The sequence below is a fragment of the Fukomys damarensis genome, unplaced genomic scaffold (genome assembly GCF_012274545.1).
Source record: "Fukomys damarensis isolate Sample0158 unplaced genomic scaffold, DMR_v1.0_HiC HiC_scaffold_2, whole genome shotgun sequence".
In the NCBI taxonomy this organism is placed as follows: domain Eukaryota; kingdom Metazoa; phylum Chordata; class Mammalia; order Rodentia; family Bathyergidae; genus Fukomys; species Fukomys damarensis.
The window spans coordinates 1,061,480-1,078,611 of record NW_022900914.1 but is presented as its reverse complement, the minus strand read 5'-3'; positions in this window follow the sequence as shown (position 1 = coordinate 1,078,611).

Sequence of the window (17,132 nt, the reverse complement as noted above, 5' to 3'; positions counted from 1 at the left end):
AGAGAGAGGAGAGGAGAGGAGAGGAGAGGGAATAGGGCTGTGCAGAAGAGCTGGAGGCTCCTTGCGGCCATGGTGTGCTGGCTGGGTGAGGGGTGGCCACAGAGCCCAGTGCTCTGGAGGAGTCCCCGGGTCAGGCAGGCCATCTGGGTTATGCGCCTGCTCTGCTCAGTCTCTGGAGTAGCCCAGGAAGGGCGTGGCCTTGGTGCCAACACCGTCAGGGATCCTGGGTTGAGCACAAGTTGTTGCTGCTGCTGTCACAGCCCACTGTAGAAGCCTGGTGACACTCTCGCAGTCACCGCACACCTCGGAGAGGGACGAGTCTGCTCACAGTGAGCTCAGCAGTGGCCTCCCGGTCCGAGGAACATTCCACTGTACCACCTTCCCTGAAGCGAAGGCTCCTACTTCCAGGGCTCTGCATCTGGTCTGGCCATGCTGTCAGTGTGCGCTTATCTGAGGAAGGCTCCAATTCCCAAGCCATGGGCCTGTCTGGGAAAGCCAGTCCAGCAGAGTAGTGTCAACTGGGAGAAGTCTCCCTCAGTGGAAGGGACATGTGAGCATTAAAACACGTCATTCTTCAGCCTGATGTCAGCATAAATCTTGAAGTCCTGTCCAGCTAGAATGGATTCTCCAGAGCCATAAACAGTGACACAAACAACTCAATACTATTCTGTTTGAAAGCCCCATAGACATATTCTTCTTAAAACAAAATCTCCCATCCAACTTTTCTCCACCCTAGTATAGATTTATAAACTTTATATGACCAACTGGTCAGACAGCAGGAAATACATCACGGATGACACCACCACCTGCTGAGCTGAGCCTTCTGGAGTTTTAATCATCTGGTGAAGTAGCGGGACTGTAGCTGTGTTTGCATCTGTGCACCGCCCAGCCTCTGCCCACCAAGGGCCAGGCATGCTGTGTCAACAGCGGGAAATATCATCCTCTGTTTATTAGCTGAACTCTGATGTGTGAGAAGAAATGCCACTGTGGTGTTTGCCAGTTCTTCTCATCCCAGACTTCACTTGCGACTGGAATTATTCATGCACTCATATACAAATCACAGACCATTGAGGCGGTCTCTGGTACCCGATGTTACCCAGTGCCTTGTTTTCTAACCCCAACCTAGAGACGCTTTGAGCAAATTTGTTGTCTTAGGATCAGAAGAGAGGATGGGAAGCTAAGTAGGACAGGAAGAGGCAGGTGATGGTGATGCCCATGCCAAAACAGACCTTTCCAGACACCCACACAGAGACCTTGACAAACAGATGCATTTACTCACAGAGTACATAGATCCATCTATTTAATACTATTTTGTTATCAATCCAAATAATATTGCATCATCTCGATTGCAAATTTATAGTCAGCTGGGCCTCTAGGAGTAAAAAGACCAGCATGAAAGGGAGGGGCAAAGTGAACTGGAAAACAAACAGATCTCTCAGAAACCAGGTCTTGAACCTCTTTTGTGGAATAAATACTCCCACATACTTTACTTCCTAGAGCAATGACATTACTATTATGAAATGTACACTGTGAATACTGTTACTTCTAGTGATAATTTAAATAACCAAAGTTACAGAGGACCCACTACATGATGTGTTGTTCTTTCTAATATGCTATGTCATTGAATCCTCATGATCCTAATGTGTGTTGTTATTCTATTTTTCCCATAAGCAAGGCACAGATTACTAATTTTCCTGAAGTTCAAAGATTACTTAAAGACTATGTCACACTCAACTAACTCTACTTCAATTAAGAATACTGCGTCATGCTGGGTGTGGTTGCACACGCCTATAATGTCAGTACTCGGGAGGCTGAGGCAGGAGGATCACTGTGAGTTCGAGACCAGCCTGGGCTACACAGTGAGTTCCAGGTCAGTCTCAACTACATAGTGAGACTATGTCTCAAAAAAACAAAAAAAAACAAAAAAAAAGAAAAAAGAAACAGAAGGCTGAGTGAACTTCTGCTGGGGATTTAGCCTAGCAAGCACGAGGGCCTGAGTTCAATCCCCGGTACCAAAAACAAAACAAAAAAAAACCTGCATCACTTTTGTTAGATATGTCTTTCCCCACCTTGCTATCAGTCCCAAACCAGCAGGCTTTACTCTACATTTGCTGTATGCATGCTCCGTGTCTTCCACTGAGCCTAGTTCTGGGGAATCCGAGATGTGTGACTCAGTTTGTGCTTTGCGAAGTTCATAATTTTGTGAATGTCTCACAGAATGATTTGATTTGCTAATGCCAAATTTGTATGTGTGTAGCCATGCGTGTACTGATCCTAAGGCATAATTTAATTACCCTAAGAAAGCACAAATGCAGTGACTGATACGGTTTAGACATTAGCATTTCCCCCAAAATCTCACATACTGGGGACTTTTGGGTTGTTGGGGTACTGTATGCCACGTGGATGGATCCATCAGCAGATTCACAGCTGAATGTGCTATTAGCACGTGGCGCCTGGTCAGAGAGGAGGGTCCCAGCACCTGCACTGGAAGGATGGATCCCAGCACCTGGCTCTCCACTTCTCTCCCATAGTGATGACATGAATACATTAAAGCAATCAATTATGCAATCCAGTGTACTCTTGAACTTAGTGGAGAAACAAGATTGCACCTGTAGTGCAGCTTTTCTGTTGCTTGGACAAAATACCTGATGGCCATGATGTAAAGAAGGAGAGGTTTATCTGAGCTCATAGTTTGAGCAGTTTTGGTCTCTGATGGCTTGGCTTCGAGGCAGAAGCACCAGGGTGGACGGGCATGGGGGTAAAGCTGCTGAGCTCATGGAGACTGGGAAGCAGGGCAGAGGGGAAGAGCTGGAAAGGTAGGGCCAGGGGCCAGGGAGAGGCCCCAAAGTCGTGCCTACTTGGCCACTTCCTATAGCTCCCAACGGCCTGTTCTGCTACAGACACACAGACAGAGTAATGCTGGGAGGGATGAGATCTGCACAGTCCAGTTGCCTGTTCTAGAGCCACTTTCTCCAGTCAGGCCAAGACTGATGGTCATAGCACTCTTTTATTCAATGGCTTATTTCACATTTGCTTTTATTATAAATGCAAGCGATAAGCCATCACAGTAATAGCAACATTTATGACTTTCATCAATAAAAGTCAGCATCGCCCTATGATATTGTTACCGATTCCTCAGAATTCTTTGTTGAGCTTTACTAAGCTATCATTGATATATAAAACACACCTATTTTGTGTCTATATTTTAATGGCTCTGGGCATGTACATACACCTATAATGTGATCACCACAATCGAGTACTAAACATATCCATCAACTGCAAATTCATGTTTTATTTACTTATTTATCTGTTCATGTATCATGGTAAGGACACTTACCATGAAATCTACTGACAATGCTTCGATTCCACAGAACGCAGTCTCCAGGGAGGATTGTGAAATAAAGAATCACAATGGAAATAAAGCTTCAGTTATGCAAGACAAGTAAGCTCAAGAGATCAGCTGTATAACTTAGTGCCTATAGTTAGCAGCATGGTATCATGTGCTGTAAAATATGTTTGGAAGATGAGCCACACATTCCTTTAAATTATGGTGGCTTTAGGCCGAGTGGGGATCATGCATGGTACCTTTGTACAAGGCTGCAGCAAGGGTCCAGGCCACCCAAGGCCACGTATCCTTCATTCACCAGTGTCGGCAGCCCACACATCTGGAGCACATCCCTTCTGTGAAACTGTTTGCTGATCGCTATGTGGAAGGAGATGGGTTGTTTTTATGATGTGATACCAAGCAGGTTCTGATATAAGCCGCATCAAAGATTATGAGCTGGCCAAAGATGAGCTCGCTGATCTTAAAACAAAAATCTTACTGTACTGTGGGCTAACTCAAAAATCCTAGAATTCTGGTAACACCATCTATGTAACTTGACATTTTAAATGCCTAAATATATCTCTGGATTAAGATTTCTATACTTGTAGCCATCAAAGACATCGATATGAACATGTGAGTGGCCCTAGAAAGAGCCCCCACCTTTCAAAATCTTGTGAAGGCAAGCAGCACTGGTCAGCCTTCGTGTGGATCAGTCTGTAGAGAGTAAAGTCCACTTCTGACTCACCTACAATTTAATTGTGTTATCTTTGCATAGGACTTGTTAATAATAATATAAATTTCACTTTTTAAAGACTATATTAAATATTTCAACCAAATTAGTTTCTTTTCTTTTCTAACACCATATGATTTATTTCAGGCTTTTAAAAACATTTTCTTTTCCCAGGTATCCATAAGGTTCAATTAGCTGCAAAAGGTATTTGTGGCACAAGGAGAGTTAAGAGCCCATGGGCTGCTGGGTCCTGTGGTGCACAGCTGTCATCTTGGCTCTTTAGGAGGCTGAAGCAGCAGGACTGTGTGTTCAAGTCCTGCCTGGGCAACTTAGCAAGACCACATCTCCAAAAAACAAGCTACGAGCTAACAAGCTTGTAGCAACCAGAAATCCACGGGTGAGCAATTGCCATGTGTCCTTTTGAGACGCCCCTGGGAAGGCAGGCTTGCTGTTATCCTTCCCAAAAGTGTATCTGGAGGTGAAATGTCAGCTGCTCCAACCAACGACTACCAAATTTCAATCACTGGAACAAGATTTGCTTCTGGTCTTGCAGCAGCTCTAAGTGGAAAGACTAGGTCAGATGTGGATGCTTTGGTTCTACATGGCAGAGCCTCCACCAGCACACGTGCAGGTTCCAGTAGGCACCTCACATTCACTCAAGGGCTGGAACTCAGCATCTTGGCCCCAGGGAATCTCAGGGGAGCTGGAAGTCTTGGGGGAAGAGGAAGTAGGCAGGGTGTACATCTAGCCAGTCTCTGGCCTGTGATCCTTCTAGGAGAAATATAGATACACACCATTTGTAAAGAAAGTACCTCCTGGAAGTTGTTTATCTCACAAATTGCATGTAAAATGATTTTACACAGACCACTTGAATTAGAACCACCTGTAGAGCCTGCTAAAAATACAAATCCCAGATTCACTCAATAAGAAGCTTACGGAGTGTTTCTCAGGCACAGTAATATAGAGTGACAAGCGATATTAGATAATATCTTTATTAGGGACTAATATCTCTAATGGGAATAAAGAGCAAGTGCCAAATCAACAAACTTAAGAGGAGAATGGATAAAGGAAAAATAAGAGGTTGTAGAAACTCAGGCGGACGTTCCAAGAAGGGGACGTAGTGAAAGGCATCGACAGCCTCCGACTCCAAAGGAGGTAACAAAGACAATCTGCACCAATCTGTGACTTCAATGAGCTAATCTTCCCAGACCAAAATGTGGATTTTGTTCTCCTTTTCTCCTTCAAAGAAGCCTGTTTTGATCAGAGCTTTAGAACAATGACTCCACACTGCTGGGAACAATTTTTAAGGTGGAAAGATCATGTGTATTGGTGACCATTAGGAAGGAGTCACTGGCTTTGGGAGAATGTGGTGGGTTCCAAGCCAAATCCATTCATTGTGTCTGTGATACGTCTTCACAGTCAGATGCACCTTTACAGGAACTGCGAAGGCTCAGAGTGAAAGTGGGCTGTACCTTGTGCAGGTTAGGCCAGATCACTCTCCACAGGCTGTTTGGCTTTGTGAATAAGTGAGACTGGCTGGAGAAGACATCTGGGCCATTTGTGTGATTCACACAAGAAATATTTTTGTATGACCAGGCTGGTGTGAATGACATGACACACAACAGGATGACTGCTGAATGGCTGGAATTCTTTCAATCTCTGCCTTGAATATCTGTATGTATTGTATAACTGCACCTTGCTTTTGCTGCTCTTGCTACTTCACAGACTCTGCTGGAGAACACCACTTGGAAAGCTGGCTACGTGGACAATTATTTTCTTCTGTGACTTCATTTTTTGATAAAAGGCATCAGTTACACTTCAGTCAGTCTCTGCAGTATTATTACTTCTTTTTCTGGATCTCTGATCTCCAGAGAGGGGACTCTGTGCCCCTAGACAGTGGTTCTGCCTTCATTTTTCCATGGAAGCATCTTCCTTCCTACCAGCCCTGAGACAGAGGCTTCATGGAAGAGGACAGAGTCCTGAAAAATCAAGATCAAATGTATTTTTTAACTAGCAAACAGTTTTTAGTTCCCTAAGGGACAAACCCTAGTATTCAAAGGGAAGTAGAGCCAACACATGGGCGAGCTCTCCAGGAAATAGTGCAAACCGTCTCCAAATCAGGAGGAAAGAATGCAGCTCTGCTGGAGAGCAGGGAGACAAGGCCTAGGAAAACGGCCGCGCTGGCTCGTTGTGCCCCTGGATTCGCTCTCATCGGCACCACTCAGCCCCATGTGTACCGAACATATTTATCACCTCACACAGCCAGGCTGTGTCATGTGGAATCAGTTGACAAACGGGCTGTTTCATGTTTCCTCCTTTATCTGCCCTCGCTCAAGCCCTCGGAGACATCAGTTACTAAACCAAGCATGAAGAAAGAGCATGACAATAATTAGGTCATCGTCCATAGTACCTGCACACGGTAGAACTCTACTAGTGTTGAGAATGGACTAATTAATTAACTCACAAACAAATCCATTTCCCATCTGAGTCCTGTGTGTGGGCTGCTTGTAGGAGTCATTCTGAATTTTATTAAAGAAAAAGATATGAGCAGATCTGGGAAATATCCAGGACAGCAAATCTTGGGAAAAGTGATAATAGCATCTGTCCTTTCTTGTCATGCCATGGCAGAGATTTGCAATGGGTGTGACTAACTGTTCACAGTGTGGAGAGAGGTGGGGATGGGTCTCCGGCTGACACAGGAGGGGAGCAGGGGGCATCATGGAGTTCTCAGTGTGTCCAGGCCCAGCTACAGTGGTGACACTGCTCTGAACTGCAGCCAGTGTTGATTTCTGTACCTTCTTGGCAGGTCTTTCACAGCCAGGGACCAATTCCTAGGGAACAAAATCATTGCTCTGGGATGTGAGGTTTAGGAATGGGCTGCAGAAGTCCAAGGGTCTGTGTCCACTTTTAGTAAATAACCAGGATAACCCTAAGTCAAACTTCTTCCTTTCTCTGCGCCTCAGTTTATTTCAGCTGGGCCCTCATGGCTGTCGTTTGAGTCACACTAGAAAAATGAAACTGAATTTTCTTGAGCAAATGTTCAAAGTTTTCTCCATTCTCTTCAGATGCTTTACTAAAGCCTAACTGCGTTATTTCTGGGGCGTAACTTACACTAGTTTTTTGCCAATATTGAAGTCATGGGGTGATGAGGTCTTTTTGCCTCTCTCTCACCCTGTTTCAGCCCTCTTCCCTTCAACCCGAGGACAGACCTCTTTGCATCAGGGTGAAAACTTCCCTTTGGCCACCACGGGGAAGCCTCCATTATCAGTCGCAATGTTTCCACCTCCCAATTTTTTTTAATAGTATACTAACTGTAATTCTTTGGGAATATACCACAAAGTAGTATAACTACATCAAACTGCACTTTTATTTTTAGTTTGTTTTAGAAAACTGCAGAGTGATTTCCATACTGGCTGTATTACTTTGCGAATCCACCAACAGTGTAGAAGGGTCCCTTCCCCCCACCCCTCTTCATCCTAGCCAGCATTCATCGTTTTTTAATTACTTTTACTGATACATTTAAGGTATACAATGTAATGATATTCGTCACCGGAATTCGCTCCTTTACATAACCTATCGTGATTCTTATTTGTCCCCATACCCCGCCCTCCCGCGGATCCCTCTACCCCTCCCTATCTACAAAGGCTCTTTCTATTTTTCACTTTCTCACGTTAATTCCACTCCCCCCTTTGCGTGCCCCTACCCCTCCCACTCCCCACGTGCTCTCCTGGCTGACCCCTCTTCTTTTCTCTATCCCACCTTAGTTTTTTCTCTTAATTTGTTATATATATTTCACTTGAAAATTTTATTATTTTGGTAAACTAGCTATTTTAAAATTGAAGTAGGATAGGCCACGGATGTAGCTCGTTGGTGCCACACCTGCCTGGCAAGTGCAAGGTCCTGAGTTCTAGTTCTGATACCAGAAATAAAAAGTAAGATAGAAAAAAAATTCAAGTAATATAGAAAAGTGCACCAAAATCTTCTGATCCTGATAAAAGAATCAATAATATTTTGGTAAACATACCTCTCTATATATTTTTACAGAGAAATATATTTATGCATTTTTTAATAAATGGGGTAATAATATGCAACTTCTCTCAATACTTTGCTATTAATACATTTGCTATTATTACATTTCAGTGAAGGTCTATGTCACTACTTTTAATAGCTCAAGAAAGTTTTTAATATATTACTATTTACCTATTGTGTATTTAATTGCTTTCATTTTGTTTACCAATTTAACCAATGCTGCAATAAACTATTTGTTAATTTATATTTTACAATTGTATATGAATCTTTCTAGTGTAAATTCTCAGATGCAAACTTGCTGGATTAAAGATTATGTCAGTTGTGTTTGGATATATAGCACCAAATTGAACACCAGAAAAATGTTATATTTTATATTTCATTCCAACTCCAATAGTATTTTTGACTAGTAATTTCTTTTCCCTTCATAAAAATAGTACTCTTAATCTTTTTCATTGAATTTCTAATTGAAAAAACATCACCTTGTTTTATTTGAATTTCTTTCATGGGGATAAAGTTTCTTTTGAATATGAACCACTTTTATTTCTTCAGTAATAAATTACTTTCACATTCATCACCTATATTTCTATTTGACTTCTCACTGTGGCTTTCACTTGTCCTTTGAAACTTTGATGCACTCAGAAATCAACTCCACGTCACTCATCTGGCTGACAAGCACGTGTCGCTGTTTGCTGCATTCTCCCCGTCTTGTTTAGTACTGAGTGTTAAATACAAGTCACAGTTTCTCAGGCAGCCGATTTTGTCAGTTTGTCCTTTCCTGGTTTCTAGCTCCCTCTGAACACTTACACAGAATTTCTCAACTGCTGTATTATGCTCAGAAAATTACTCCAGTGTTCTACTGTTTCCACGTCCAGTTGATCATTAGTCCATCTGGAGCTTGTTTTGAGGCAGCAGCTGAACACTGACCCTCTTTTCTTGTTCTCTTCTTTTTCTGCTTCCTGTCACTGTTGAGCTCCATGATTTTGCACCCTCAGAAACATCCTGGCTCAAAGCCTGAGATCCGACCTCCTGTTTTGCTCGCTCCCCTGGCAGCATCTTTGTAAGGACGTCCAGACCATATGAGGTGTTTCACTGACATTAACTGTGTCACCCACCCTTCCTCAGCCCAGGGGACCAGTGTACCTAGCTTCATACCTTGCTTTTCCTAATGTAGAGATCACTGAGGGCAGAGGACAGGCCTGGGAAGCAGCTGCAACCGTCTCCAGGTTGGTGTCCGGTATGGAGAAGCGACACTCACCGCAATGTCTGATGCAAAGCCACACAGAGCCCCACACCCCCAGCTCCTCTGCACCCAGGCTTCCTGCACACCCCTCTTCTGCACGCCTCTTCCAGTGCCTCCCACCTGTGGGTTCGGAGGTGTCCTCGCTGTCCATTTGTCTGTCCATGACCTTAGATTAAACTTCCTCCATGGCAAGTATTTGTGTGCCCCGGACTCCCCAGCGCTGGTGGGACCCCGACCGTTAGGGCCTCCTCACATCTTCACGTTGACCTCCTAGGGTTGCTTTCCATGTGCCTCGCGCTGCCCTACAGCCGCACCTTCTGTGTTGTACCCTTCACCTCACCCTGCCTTCTCTTCCTTTCTTCCACCATCGTTCTTCTCGGCCAAACCCCACATCCTTCATTAAGCTCACCCTGGAAATCTTCAGCACACATTTTCTTTCTTTCATCTGTAACTTTGCATGGACCTTTATCTGTGACTCTCATGACTCACAACTTTCTCCTTTATGGGTGGTCCTCGCATCTTAATTGGCTTAGCAGACTGTAGACTTTTTGATTCAGTTGATGGTCACCTCTCTTTTATGACTCATTTCCCAGTGCTCAGAATAATGATTAGCACAGGTAAATATTTTTAAGGCAAATGAGTTGATAAAGGTGTAATGGAAAGAATGATATATTAAAGGAGTAAAGTGAGTGGTTGGCTTGATTATCTTACATCTCTGTTTTCCAAAATATTTTGTCATCTTGCCTGACCCAGTGTCCACCAGTGTACACACACCCGGGACTAAAGCTTGAAATTCCACCAGTGGAACTCATGGATTTCCATTGCTACTTTGGTTTGTATAGAATATCAATAACTCTAAGATCAGCAGCCCATCTTTCTCAAAAGCTGTTTCAACATCTATGACAAAAGCACTTTGAGGATGTTTCCCAGAGTGATACAAGGCCCAGAAAAGCGACACATCAGGCTGCCGGAGTGGTGGCCAGGGGAAATGGGCACTCTGGGGTCACTGGTCACTAACCCATAGAGACATCAGCTACTCAAGGCTGTTTTATAGCCCTCAGAGATCCACCTAGAAATTCATCCTCTTCCACGTCCAACTCCTGGCCCAGGCCAGCCTGGCTGCCTCTCCACAGGGCCCTAGGTCTGTAGGACTGTGCTTAGAAACGGCAAAGCATGGCACATGTGCCCTCCAGTGCTCAGCCCAGGAAGTCCTTGTGCTCAGTACAGACAGCACCGATCCACAAGCAGACGAGCAGCACGTGACAAGGGTGAAGGACACGATGCTGTGGAAACGCTGGTGAGCACCAGCTCTTTGCCCTGAGGTGAGGCTGTCATCTAGAGCAGGCTGAGGGCCAGTGTACTAGAATTGAATAAGTCAGATTTCTAACATTTAATAACAGATGTTCTGCTACAACTCATAAAATCATTTAATATTGCTCTATGCTGTGGTAATAAAAAGTCATCTGGCTCCACTTGGCCCAGGTTACACATCTTCCTCAAGGGTCAAGATGATTTGATGCAGTTCTTGGATCAAAAGAGCTGCCAGAGTCTGCATGTTACCGGCTGTGCACCAGGCTGCTGCGGGAAGGGGCAGATGGAGCTCTAGCTGTGGTTTTCATCCAGGCCCAGGCCATGTCTCTGCCCTCTATCTGTGCCTAGATTCTTCCCCTGGCCCTCGGGGAAGATGGACACTCTGGTGGAGTTCTACGCTGTCCACCCTCCCACCTCTTGCCTGGCTATGTGAGCATCTGAGCAAGGATAAAAGAGATGGGCCCATCAGGCTGGCTGTGGCCGGTGTGACGCCAGACCTCATCTCCACAGCCTTGAAGAGGAGCAAACGAGGGGAATGATTGGCCCCTCGGGAGACTTGCAGAAGAGTTTGGCTTGATCAACTGCTGGAGGGAGCAACAGAAGGTGTGCCTAATGAAGCAGAGGACAAATCAGAAGGCTGCAGCACCAAGGGATGTGGAGGTTGCCAAGATGACTTGATGACTGGAATTATGCGAATCAGTAAGATCTTCTAAAGGAGAGAAGGATAAAATGAGGTGATTCCCCATGCTCTGAGAACATCTAAAGGAAAAGCTGAGTGAAAGCCAGCTCAAAAGTCAAAACAGGGAAGATACTGAGATAACCGCAGCATTGTTCCACAAGCAAGTTGAAAGGATGGAAAGGAGAGTCCAAGGCTATAAAAAAGGAGCAGTTGTTGCAACTTCTCAAAACCTGCTAACTCCTTCCCAGGAAGCACCATGCCAATATTTAGTGAGGTGAACAAACATTTTTGTGTATTTCTTGGCTGTTTGTACTTCTGAGAATTGTCTGTTCATTTTGATTGCTCCCACAAGATTAAATATCACAGCTTCTCTTACATGAGAAACTAAAAAACTATATATGCAAATAAAGAGCAAACTAGGAGACAGATAAATGCAAAGTAGGGAGAAATTCAAATATTTGCCCAAATTACCTATTCTGTTGTTTCAAAAATATTTAAAAGTATATGGCAATTTGTTTCACTTGTACTACTAGTTTCTCTTAATTCATTGAAAAGAAAATTTTGTGCTATTATCTGTTTGTTTTTCCTTTGCAAGAGACAAGCTTTTCTTGTCTCTTTTTTATACTTTGAGTAGCTATACTGAAGATATTGATACACGGTGTATTACTATTGTCATTCTCTTATTTTGTTGGGAAATATTGGTTTATTTTTCATAAAATAAAAACATATAAAAAAGAAAAAAAAAAACAAATACCAAAGAGCAACAGACACTTCACACAGGCTAATGAACAACAGACTGCAGAGGTACAGAACCCTGGTAGGAAAGAAGTGGAGGAAAGCTCACATCCAATGGCACAGGTTCACAGTCACAACAGGCACCGTCAGAAGGCAGACAGGGGTAGACAACGAACTAGGCATTGCTTCTGAGCTCTCCACCCTTCTTGGCAGTGGCCCATGGTGCTCCCTCCTACCCTTGCCCACAAAGAAAATCCTGTCTGCTACTCACCAAATTCCTATATCACAATGCTAGGAACTATGTCAGATTAAGTGTCTAAAGATCCATCAGGTGCATTCTTGACCTGCAAGCATCTTGCAGTCTTTGAGAACACCAATGTGTGCAAATAAAACCACACATACTGAGACAGAATTGTGTACAGGGCTGCAAGATGCAGAGAGATCCAAGAAGAGAGCTGAAGATTGGGCCCAGCACAAAATCCAGCTTTATATAAATCATGAGGTAAGACATCCTGCTGCCCCTGAGGCCCCTCCAGGACTAAAGAGCTCTGGCAGGGGCTCAGCTCTTTTACGGAACTAGCCAATCATGGACTGACCCCTCTAAAACTGTGAGCCAGAATGGCCCCAATGGCCAATCCAAAACTGCTATTGTGGGCTGCTTACCCAGTGCCAGACACTGTGCCAACTAAGTGTTTGAATTTTCCTTCCCTTTCTATTACAGTTCTCTTAGGATACAATTATCTCCTTACCTGTCTAAGACCTTACCTGTCTAAGTTTATAGGAAAAGTAGGACTCATGTTTCTTCATGACACCAAATTCCTGCCTCCAACCATCAAACAGATGAATACAGAGCTAATTACTGCAAGTAGGGAGAACGCTGAGAATGTCCACAGCCTGCACACCAGGCCTCTTCCTGTGGCTGTAACCCAGGTGGATCAAGGGCTTTGCTCTGTATTCCAGGAAACCAGATTCATGCTATATTGGAATAATACCTTAGGAGCTGGAGAACTACCCAGGAGTGGGAGGAAAGAGTAGCGCAGAAGTGCCCGGACAGAGGCAACCTGAGGCAGTTCCTGGTTCTCCTGGAGCAAAGCTGTGACCATGACGACCTCATGTGAGGGGAAGGGGGACGTGCCATCGGGGCTGCTCAGCCACGGTCTGACCACAGCAGCCTCGTGATGGCTTCTCCGGGCCAAACCAACTGCCACGGTGTGCTCCTCACAAGTAGCCTTTCCTCATTTGTGGGACTCCCTGAGGTGTGCTCAATAATCCACTCCTCATCCTGAAGCAGATGGAAATGCGTTTAAAAAGGTGCCAGGTTTATTTATGGAAGCATGAGATTGAATTTAAGAGATGCGCTTTGCCAATATGAAATGTGAACTCTCAAAACAGGAAATGTGTTTTACTGCCTATTTATTTTATTGCCGTATCAGCTGCCCAGAGCTGAAGAATCCTTCCTCTCAGGAATTATTTATTTTCTAACCAGAACATCTTGAGCATCAGCCCTCTCTCCCCTGCTGCCAGAATCCCAGCTACAAACGTGTGCCTCACTGTCGCTCAGGGGCCCTGGAGACCCGTGGAGAACATCTGAACTTGCAGTTTGCCCTGAGTCTTTGTTTTCAAGTCAGTGGAGAAGTTTCAAACAAATTGAATCGAGGAATAAAAATAACAAAAAATTAAAATGCCTCTTAAAATAATGGAAAAGTTCTTTACTTTTCTTGGGTCTCTCGAGATATCCACAGTAATTATTGCTCAGTTGTAATCATTTAAGAATGGACTCCTCACTTTGCAACTGGTAACAGTGAAGAAACCTGCTGTTTGGTACAGCACAGTCTCCATAGCTCTCCACCGGCACTGGGCTCTTTCACAACTTAGCAGGGTTGAAAAGTAGCCAGCCTTCCCTGAACAGCCAATAACCAGTAGCCAGACGCACCTTCTGAGAGCACGGGAGTAGACTTTTGTGCACAAAAAAAGGAGCTTAAAGCTGAAATGAAATTCAGGAACCTTGTCTTATTCCAGGCTCCGTGGAGGCCAGAGTCCTTGAGCAAACCTCCCATCCAGGTGCCAAGTGCCAAGTGCCCATCTTCAGACCTGCACTAGAGATGCCCACAAACCAAGGACTCTGGGTGAAAAGAATTGTGCACACACAACACACACAGTGAGAAGAGTGTGATGTCGGAGTATTTTCACCTTTGTGATCTATCCAGTCTAGTCCATGGTGAACTCGCTGAAGAGGTGAATTTTCACAGGGGACTTCGCACACAAACTTCCTCAAATTCCTAAACTCACAAGCACAAGGCATACTGCAATAGCACCACCTTCTGGAGAGTCTCCCAAGCAGCTTTTCCTTGTGCCTCATTGGAAGCTCCCCAGGGGCTCCCCACTGCTGACAGTGTCTGGGGTCACTGGCTGCCAAGGCCCTTGATGACCTCCTCAAGCTGTGTCCAGGCATTGCGTCTCCTCACATTCTGTGCCAGCAGGTCTACCGCACACTGCAGATGTGTCAGGGTGTCCTGCATCTTCCCTGGCAGGTCTGCAGGTTCCCCCATGGGGGAATATGGAGTGGTTCCGGAGCACCAGGCAGCTCCGGTGGGAAGGAGGCCAAGGTGTACACAGCCTTGACGTGGACCCTACGCCAGCCACCTACTGCTCACGAAATTGCCAGAACACAGCTCTTTCTCGTCCTTGTTCAGAAGTTTAAACAGAAGAAAAGCAAACAATAGGAAAACAGAGGAAAGGAAATGAATACAAGTTCAAATTATTCATGGAAAAAGTAAATATAGAGAATGGATGGCTAAATGTCCCAATTACCAAAAACACAAACTAAATACAGACCACATGGTGCTTCTTCACCAAATTGGAAAAGAAAATTTTCGCCATGATGATGTGTCCAGAAAAGAGGTTGGTCATATCTCTGGAATGATTTATCTGTGAATATCTACCATAAACCTTACACTCCAAGCCAGCCATTCTCTTCTAAAAATTATATTTAGGCTATGTCACAGTTTCATACTAAGAAATAGGTGCCAGGGTGATAGTGAGGGTGAACATGGAATGTGATAGAATGAAGTTGAAATAACTTACACGGGGAGCCATAGGAGATTTGAAATTTTCTTATAATGAATTCAAATAATAATTAAAATTGACTACGTGTCAAAAATGTGCACTATATATATCTATTGTTCATATTATATAATTTAGTGAAAAATAGATTAAATTTAGTATATTCTGCTTGATTTTAGTTTTGTTTGTAAAACATGTGCATTGAGCAATAATCTGACTTACTCCAAATATTAATGGTGTCTTTTTCAGGTGGCAGCAATGTAAGTGAATTTTACTTTGTCTCAAAACTTTGAGATGTTTTAGAATAATTATTTCCTTTTATAATCATAATAATCATTTCAGGGAGGAGAATGATTATTAAAAGTCTAATGAAATCGAGAATCATCTTGTATTGTATCACTATATTATATTCAATTCTGTTGAGGCAGACAGCAGAACCACTGAGCCAAATCCCCAGCCTCAATTCTGTCGAGTCTAGCTTGTCTTATTCAGTGTTGGTCAGTGCCTGCTAAGGCCCAGTGTTCCCTGGTTTCCTAACGTTTCCTTCTTCATGGTGAGTGTGGGGAATTAGTTCCCGAACAGTGTCAGGTAAACACTCGCATCAAAGGAAGCCTCCGCACAGTGACACGTACAGTCATATTCACGGTTTACCTCCTTCCCCTAATAATCCTGTTAGAAAGGTTCAGTCCTAATGACTGATTACCTCAAAGGAATCCAGATATCCATGCTCAGAATAATTTCTGCTGTTTTTATTGTTCATGGTGAAAAGTTTGAAAATGACACACATATGCAGTAATAGGAAAGTAAATAAATTCTAAAGGAATGAAACATAATTGGTGATTTGTGATTATGATTACATGAAAAATAAGTCTGCATGTAAAGAGAGAGAAGGAAAAAGCCAGGCATGGTGGCGCATGTCTGTAATCCCAGCACTCGGGAGGCTGAGGCAGGAGGATCACTGTGATTCAAGACCAGCCTGGACTACATAGTGAGTTCCAGGTCAGTCTCAGTTACATAGTGAGACCCTGTCTAGAGAGAGAGAGAGAGAGAGAGAGAGAGAGAGAGAGAGAAGGAAATATATACATAGAAGATTGAACTGTCACAATAGTCTTGAAACTCATCTTGTTTTTATTTAAGTTAACATCACTTGGTCTCTTTCTTGGGTTCTCAAGCCCCTGCATGCCTCATGAGGCTAGAACACAAACTGCACCAATGTCCACCAAGATGGGAAACTGGGAAGGTGGTGGTGGAGATGCCAGCAGAGCTCTGGGTCCCCAGACAGCCTCCTGGACAGGGGCCTCCATGTTGAAACCCCTGCTCTGCTGGCTTTCACAAAGAGTGAAAAAAGACAGGCAGCATATGACCATGCTGTCTCTGAGAAGATAGGGCATTCTGAACTGTTCCACACCCGACTTGACTTAATGAGTAAAGATTTTATAATGGGGATTCAGATCTTCAGTTTATATAACTTAATCCGCTTGTAATTTTCTCCTATGCAGAAACACCCTGTTTTGTAGAGTAACAGACCAGCCCTCCCTAAGTAACCCAGAGCATCCAGATCCAAACAGGAAAAGAGGTTTAGAGGAGACAAACTGGCCTCTACCGGAAGGAGGACCATGCCAGCTCAGCGCTGCGGTCCCCATGATAGCAGCCTCTCCAAGGACAGGCCTCTGCTCTCATGGCCGGCCTGGCAGCTCACTCCGACTCCACCCAGGAAAGTCTTTTCAGCACTCGCCAAGATGCCGATCCAGGCTCCTTCACCCAGCAGCCTTGAAAGCTTGCACACATTTAGAGAAAATGCTTTCAAATGACTCTGGAGTTCTGCCTTATGTTTCATATTCCTTTGAACTTATTACCTCTTTACAACGTCTTGGACTATTAGTTTGGGAACATTTAAAGCTAATGACTATATGGAAAGTAAAACACCACTTTGAAGTTGCCTAAGTCATTCATTTCTCCCTCATGCACAGGAGGTTATAGAGGCTGCGACATGCCAGGCCACATCATCTCAGGAATAAAT